The following is a 6,684-nucleotide window of genomic DNA, read 5'->3' as shown; positions in this document are numbered from 1 at the left end:
TAGATACAACTAGATTACATAACAAAATGAACATATTCTTCTAGAAAGTGGCAATTTGGGCTACCTATGGTAGTTTATCAAATGCAGTAAATTCGATATTTTATTTAGCTACGAAGGGTGAGGAGTGAGTGTACCTATACAGAGATGCCGCCCCTGGGAGCTTCGTGGCAGAGGACGTGGTTATAATGGCACCGTGGGAGCATTTAAAGAGAACTACCCCACTTGCTGGCACTTAGCCAAGTGTAATGGACGGAGTTAGTGAGCATGCTGCATCCAGTATGTCAGTGCATTTCAGTTCAGTTCAGTTAAGGCAGTGTGCCGCTTCAGTTGAGTCCGATCCAGGACACGGATTAAATAGCTCCCACCTCACCTGCTCAGCACATTCACACCTCAGTCACGAAGGAAGAAACATCTATCTACCAAGGCTACTGAAGAAGGGTTAATGGACCCGAATCGCGATCTAGCGAGAAATGAAATGGACTCCTTTTACTATCTCATTATCATGGGGGAAACGTCTAGAAACTACGTAAATATTCTGTTTTTCGATTCAATGACTGCTTCTTTTTGTCACAGAACGTCACTTATTACATACCAGTAAAATGCGCTTTTGTAAGCGCTTGACGAGAGAGCGAGCGTTTATACATAGGCCTATCTAAACTTAATCTTGGTGTAAACTTTCAGTACCGGTACTTCTGGTGAGGCAGTTCAACAATAAGAGATGAACTGAGCTAAAATTTGTACTCTCTCTCTCTCTCTCTCTCTCTCTCTCTCACACACACACACACACACACACACACACACACACACACACACACACACACACACACACACACACACACCGCGTTCAATCAACATATGAAAATGAAAAACTCATACCACGCAGGCGTCACTTTCACAGTGTTTTAAATCGATTTCATGGTGGAGCACGAAAGCTGAAGCTCTCGGTACATTCCCTTGGTACGCTGGGATTCCAAGTGGTTTCTTTGGTCTCATGAGTAAATATAAAGCTAAAAACAAAATTTATTAACTATATCTACTACCTACTGAGAACCTCTTCTCTATCTCACACAGGAGAAAGTTATTAGCCTCTGAAAACCATTGCCGTCGGGCCTTGTCGCGTCAGGCCGCTCATCTCTCAGCTGAGCGTAAACATCGCATCGCTACCCTTGCTCGGAAACATCATACCATAATAAATCTGAGCGACTGAGACAAACCCCCCTGCAAAACTTCATTCTAACTACAGTATTATATCCTAGTATCCAGTGAGTTTTTAAAGGTGTAATCTTACTACTTCCAGACGAATCTACAGTATATCACTTATAAAGCCCCTCGTTATGGATCCCAAAACGCATACAGTGCACATCAAACTCTTCTGCTTCAAATAATCTCCCTTGAACTGAATGAAATCGTCAGAAAAAAGCAATGGTTGAAATGATTAAAGCTTATTTGCTTACGCTGACAACCAAAATGGGCGACAGTGTGTGTGTGTGTGTGTGTGTGTGTGTGTGTGTGTGTGTGTGTGTGTGTGTGTGAGAGAGAGAGAGAGAGAGAGAGAGAGAGAGAGAGAGAATGTACTGTATTTTAGTTTGCCCAAAGTATTCGACAGCCAGATTTTCTTTCAACGCTGATACGTTTTCTCTCGCAATGCAAGGGATGGCACTTAATTCCCATAAAATATACTTTTAATGTATTCACTTTTACCTCTGCCAACGAAATTGAACGGAGGTTATGTATTCAGCAGTGTTTGCCTTTACATTTGTGTACAAGGTATCTCAAAAAGTTGTTTTCGGATTTAAATCAAACGTGGTGGATAGGTTGGCAGTGGGTAAAGGAAGAGCTGATTGAATTTTGAAGTGAATCCTCATCAGGATCAGGATGCAGAAATAATTCATATATTTTATTGGCTTTGGCGAATGATGCCCTCTCTGAATCTGTGTAACAGACCTTGAATCAACCAACTATGAGAGACCGTAAAAGTATTCGTCTGGTTGTATGAAGTACAGCTGTAAATTCTAAATCTCATTGGTTCTGGCGAAGATATGAGCACTCTCAGTGCTATCTAATTCTTATACACCATAGGCTACAGATGATGATCATAGGCTGATATCGTACACTTCTTACCCTTGAAAGATTAAACATTTAATGGCTACCTCATCACTAGCATGGTGTCATTTTTTTTCTTTCTTTGGTGGCCAAGCATGTCTAGAAGCAGCTGTCCACCTATCTGTTACTAATGATACCCGGATGCAAGGTGCTTCACTCCCTTAGACTTTTACGATGTCTGTGAAGCCACACACACCACAGAACAATATATCACACTACATCCCACCACACGTAATTACTCACCCACACCACACACTACATCCCACAATACCACCCCCTCTGAACCACACCAAAGAAAATCCGTCTCCCATACCACATTACACCACACCAAACAAAATCACACTCCTGCACCACACTACACCAGAGGGTTCTGAAGCTCGCGTCCCTAGTACTCTTGCACTTTTTTATGTTGCTCTAGACATCTCCAGTCCATTATATTTTACACTGGGCAAGTCTCTTAGTGTGACGGTATTAGAAAATATCCATTATATCCTCCAGTATGAAAAAGAAAATAATAATAATAATAATGATAATGTGAGCAATGGAAATGAATTACTTGGGAGGTGCTGTGGGGTTACATGGAGATACAAATCAGGAAGTAAAGAGGCGTTATAGTGTCGTTATGGATGGGAATGAGAGTTAAGGGAAATACACTGAAATTACTTAGCCATTTGGTGAGGATGGAGAAAAGAGTGTTATGTGAGTGGGTTATGTGGGGGGCGGGGAGAGGAAGAGGGAGAAATCAAGAATAAGAAGGAAGGATGGATTGGAGAATTAAATTCGTACAAGGGAGGGGGTTGTGAGTTGTAGGGAAAGCAACCAAATGGTAGAGGGCAGACAACGTGGAGCTGATTTGTTTTACGGTCACCCCTTACGTGATTAAAGCTTCTGGCAGTAGACAGACAGACGGATGATGATGATGATGATAAAATCACAAGGTGACATGAAAATAAAAGGAAATAGATAAAATGGTTAAAGGCCAAGGACAGTGGTTGTGGAGAAAAAATAAAAAAAAATATACACGGTGTTCCGAAATGATTTGACCCGTTTCATCTGTTAATATATTGAGAACTGTAAATTATACGTTACAATTTGTTTCATGTAACACAGCAGATCATGAAGTTTTGTACCCACTATCAGTACAGTTCAATATGTGCACCATTTGTTGCACGCAGTACATCTAGTCGGTACTCAGTTTCTTGCCATATTCTGCTCAGCATGTTAGCGTCCACCATTGCACATGTAGCTGTATTTCGAGCACGGAGTTCTTGCACGTTTGTCACCTTGGCACTGTAGGCCTACACCGCATCTTTGACAAACCCTCACAGACAAAAATCGAGGGGAGTTATGTCAGGAGATCTTGGAGGCCAGGCAATTGATCCATCACGGCCAATCCAGAGACCCGGAAACGTCTTATCGAGGGTGTCTCTAATGACTGGCCCAGTGAGGAGGAGCACCATCTTGTTGGAAAATGACGTCAGGCATGTCTTCAGTCTGAGGGAATAAGTAACCTTCCAACATATCTCAGGAACACACACACCACAAAGCCAGGAGACAGGACGTGTGTGCTGGGCATTCCCCAGGTCCTGTTCTCCCCACTTACTCTTTTTTAATCAGCCCATACACCACTGACCGGGCTAATGTATGGCCCGGCCTGCACTATATGTGCAGGGAATCTTTCAAAAAAAAAAAAATCTCGGGAAGAACTCAATAAATTTTCTGTGGCAAAGTCAGTGGACCAGACTAAATATTCCAACTTGTAAGCCGCACCTGGGCGACTGGGACACCACCAACCGTCCCAGTCGCCTGGAAGAAAAACTATTGGCGAGAATACGGTTCAATGCCACCGTTTTAACTCACATGAAACCTTATGTGGAAAGACGCTTCCCACCGCACTGTGACATCTGTGATGCGGTGTTATCTATCAGTCATATCATCCTGTGCTGTCGGCGATTTACTCGTGAACGTGCTTCACTTATTAATTACTGCGGTGCAGTAGACGTCCCCTTCACCCTTTCCACCATCGTGGGTGATGGGGACGTTGTTATGACTGATAAATTGATGGCTTTCTTGAGAGAGACCGGACTGATCAAAGTGATATGACTTTTTTACCGTGTGGTTATGGTTTTTATCAACTGTAAATATGTATATATTGTACTCTTAATTAGGGTTGACAGTTGACGTATTTGAAATAGTTCCTCCTCCCACTGACCTAATGTCCCCTACATTAACCCCGTTCCTCGACTAACAGTCACCATCTGATGGGTGCAAGTGTGCAATACAGAAAGGCATTGGGCACTTGCAGTCGATGGTGGTCTGTTCGGCGAGATTCTTCACTTTTTGTACATATTATATAAATACATTATACCATCTTGCTTAAGTTATTCTAATTAGGGCCGACAGCTGACGTATATGGAAATGTTCCTGACTCGTCTGGTTCCCTTTCATATATTGATGTCTCCTATATTAGGTTGTGCCTCGACTGACAGTCACCAGGTGATGAGTGCAGGTATGTAATGTACAGTAGAAAGGCATTTCATATCTGCAGTCGCTGGTGTTCTCTTGGTCGAGGCTTTTTTACCATTAGTGTAGATCTAGTTATTTGTCTCTTAGGGTTTAGTACAGGTTAGCGATTTGTCTGTTAGGTGATTAGTTTTAGGGTCTTTAGATTAGGCATTTTTGTTTATAAGTAATATAAGGTTAAAAATAAAAAAAAATAAAAAAAAATAAAAATAAAAATACAAAAAAATAATAATTAAAATGATTATATATATATATATATATATATATATATATATATATATATATATATATATATATATATATACGTGTGCATGAAAGTGTGTATGTTCATGTGCATGGATGTGTGTATGTATGTATGTATGTATATATATGTTCGTATATATCTGAATATATGTATCAATGTATATACATATATATATCTTTGCCTTAATGACCAGGGGCTCCGGCCCCAATGGTCGATAGGGAAAAAAAAAAAAAAAAAAAAAAAAAAAAACGATAATTTGTTGAAGTCACTGTTTCCTCTACAAAGAAAAATGGTCCCACAAGTCGATCATGGAGTAGACCACACCACACATTAACTTTTGGGCTGTCACGTTCATGTTCAATGATTTCGTGGGTTTTTTCGGAGCCCCAGATTCTCACATTGTGCCGGTTGACTTTCCCTGATACATGGAAGAAGGCTTCGTCAGTAAATATTACCTTTTTCAGATAATCTCCGTCATCCTCAATGCGACTTAGCATTTCCACACCACAGGCTTTGCGTGTAGGTCTACCATCAGGTTTGAGTTCTTGCAGCATCTGCAATTTATAAGCACAAAACTTCAATCTTTTATGCAAAATCTTGTATGCAGTGGTTGTTGGTAGTCTAAGTTCTCTAGATGCCCGTCGAATTGATTTTCTTCGGCTTCGTTGAAACGATTCACGAACTTCTTCAACGGTATCTGCACTTGTGCTTGGTCGGCCTGTGCTCTTCTGTTTCAAAACATTTCCAGCCTCTTTCAAAGCCTTGTTACCACTGTCTGGTGCTGTTCCGTCCTTGTGGTCTCCTCCCATATCTTGTGCGAAAGTTGCGCTAAGCGTGTGGACATGATCTGGTCTCGATCAGCCATTCAACTCATGTTGCTTTTTCCTGTGAAGTCGCCATTTCACCCTAACTAAACCATCAAACCAAAAAACAGACGAAACTTGTTTAGTTTCTTCATCACATAACGCAAACAGAAGCACTATGTCTTGTCTGGTTGCCGAAATAATAACAATCAAAAGTGGTCAAATCATTTCGGAACACCCTGTATATTCGATCATAAACATGAAGGCAAGAATGAGGGGAGACTATGTCCTCTCCCTCCAAACCAAGAACGTGGTCATTATTGTAGGAGTGGGCAGAGAGGGTCGGTGCCACTACATATGTGTCCACGGCCAAGAATGTTATGTGTGTGTGTGGAGGGGATATGACAATAAATAAATAAATAAATATAAGGGAAAGAAAGATAGAAATATTATTATAATTCTGCAGGGACAGTAATAACAAGAGTGATATTTCCATCCCTGAATGTTTGGCCCATTGACAAGGGAGGCTGGGTGGTGGAGGTGGACGGGGGAGATGAATACACCAAGGAATCCATGCACTCTCCTCCAATAAAGACGGTATTAAGCAGTTGTATATTAGTCTATGGTGTCTTCTTCCCCATTTTCATTAACATGACGCCCAGCTAAGGCTGATCCCTTCACTCCGATGAGGTAACATTCTCTTGACTTCGGCGACCATAACCTGATCTTATTCAAGCCAAGAATGACACTTAATGGTGAAGAGGTAAATGGAGGTTATATAAAATCCCTCAGATTTGAAACGTTTCATACAATCGTCCGGAGACAGGAAAAACAATAATCTGCAACACACTACCAAATTCTCGACAAAAACTCTGGTAATTACATTTTACACAGTCTTATCAAGAAAGTATATAAATGTATTAAAAAAGTTAGGAATGTGAAGACAAGGAAATGATAATTCTGGAATAAATACAATATCAGAGTGATCTGAGAATGGAAAACTATTTTGGA

This window comes from Coenobita brevimanus, chromosome 63 (genome assembly GCF_032717465.1).
Source record: "Coenobita brevimanus isolate Jiangsu-jjx chromosome 63, ASM3271746v2, whole genome shotgun sequence".
Taxonomy (NCBI): domain Eukaryota; kingdom Metazoa; phylum Arthropoda; class Malacostraca; order Decapoda; family Coenobitidae; genus Coenobita; species Coenobita brevimanus.
The sequence above is the reverse complement of the archived record's forward strand: the minus strand, read 5'-3'. Positions refer to the sequence as shown.